General features: G+C 42.8%; 1 protein-coding gene across 1 annotated transcript in view; it reads right to left on the reverse strand.

Annotated features, from left to right (window-relative positions):
* LOC104999631 (EGF-like module-containing mucin-like hormone receptor-like 2) overlaps positions 1-1,727 on the reverse strand; it is a 317,660-nt gene that overhangs the window by 20,541 nt on the left and 295,392 nt on the right.

The raw sequence follows: 1,727 nt of genomic DNA on the forward strand, positions 1-1,727 counted from the left end.
TGGCCAAAGTATTGGAGTTTCAGCTTTAGCATCATCCTTCCAAAGAAATCCCAGGGGTGATCTCCTTCAGAATAGACTGGTTGGATCTCCTTGCAGTTCAAGGGACTCTCAAGAGACTTCTCCAACACCACAGTTCAAAAGCATCAATTCTTCAGTGCTCAGCCTTCTTCACAGTCCAACTCTCACATCCATACATGACCACAGGAAAAACCATAGCCTTAACTAGACGGACCTTTGTTGGCAAAGTGTCTCTGCTTTTGAATATGCTGTCTAGGTTGGTCATAACTTTCCTTCTCAAGGAGTAAGCGTCTTTTAATTTCATGGCTGCAGTCACCATCTGCAGTGATTTTGGACCCCTCCCAAAATAAAGTCTGACACTGTTTCCACTGTTTCCCTTGAAGGATGGGAAACATCCTTTTTACTTTCCATGAAGTGATGAGACCGGATGGCATTAAAAGGAAAAAAAGTGTTGGCATTACTGACTCAATGGACATGAGTTTGAGTAAACTCTGGGAGTTGGTGATGGACAGGGAGGCCTGGCGTGCTGCAGTCCATGGGGTCTCAAAGAGTTGGACACGACTGAGCGACTGAACTGAACTAAACCACCTGTAGTCATGATGTGCAAGTATCACTTCCTAACTCTGAATTCAACATACTTTATTCCTATAATTCTTTCTTCATGGCTGGCCGCTAATCCTTGCAGAATTAGAACTAAATTCTTGGGTAAAAGAGGAAAACTACTATACTTAGATGATGGCGGTAGCTTAAAATTCATATTGTCTGTCTCTTTTTGGCCTGGATGTATGCTCAGTCTCTCAACTGTGTCTGACTCTTTACAACCTCATGGACTGTAGGCTGCCAGGCTCCTCTGTCCATGGAATTTTCCAGCCAAGAATGCTGAAGTGGGTTGCCATATCCTCCTCTGGGGGATCTTCCCAACCCAGGAATTTGAACCTGTGTCCCCTGTGTCTTCTGCATTGGTAGGTGGATTCTTTACTACTGAGCCACCTGGGAAGCTCCCCTCTTTTTGGAAATCATCCAAAGTCCCTGAGGACAAGGAAAAAAATACCTGCCAATTGCTTTTTATTACTAGTCTAGGTAGGTAGAGAGAGAAAGGCAGAAGTAGATGCACAAAGGATGAAGAAAATGAACATTAAAACCGCAAATTAGGTGCTTCTGGATAAAAAGCAATTGAGTATGGTAGCATCAAGTTTATTTTTGCAGCATGTCTCTATGTTTGATTTTTTTTAAGGAATAAAATGTTTAAAAATAAATAACAAGCCCTCCAGATGATTCTGACGCATTTTAACTTTTGAGAATACTTGGCTTATTGCACAAAACTAATTTTTGTACCGTACTAAAATTCCCAAGAGACGTCCACATGGGAAGAAATGCAGGTAGCCCTAAGAGCTAAATATGGACACCTGCTGACAGATAAGAAGTCAAGGAGACCTCAGTCTTACCACCACAAGGAACTGAATTGTGCCAAAAATTAGAGGGTCAGAGGAGGACCCCAAACCTCAGATCAGAATGCAGCCCAGGCTGACAGAATGATTTCAGCCTTGGAGGAACCTAAGCAGACATCCTTGCTATACCATGCCTGATCACTGACCTGTGATAACTGGGAGACAGTATTTTTTTCAGGTTTTACATGTGTGAGAATTTGTTCCACATCAAGATATTGAATGCAACCCCCTGAGGGGTGTCACCTGCACATCGTAGTAGGC

Source organism: Bison bison, unplaced genomic scaffold, assembly GCF_000754665.1.
Source record: "Bison bison bison isolate TAMUID 2011002044 unplaced genomic scaffold, Bison_UMD1.0 scf7180017864358, whole genome shotgun sequence".
Classification (NCBI taxonomy): Eukaryota; Metazoa; Chordata; class Mammalia; order Artiodactyla; family Bovidae; genus Bison; species Bison bison.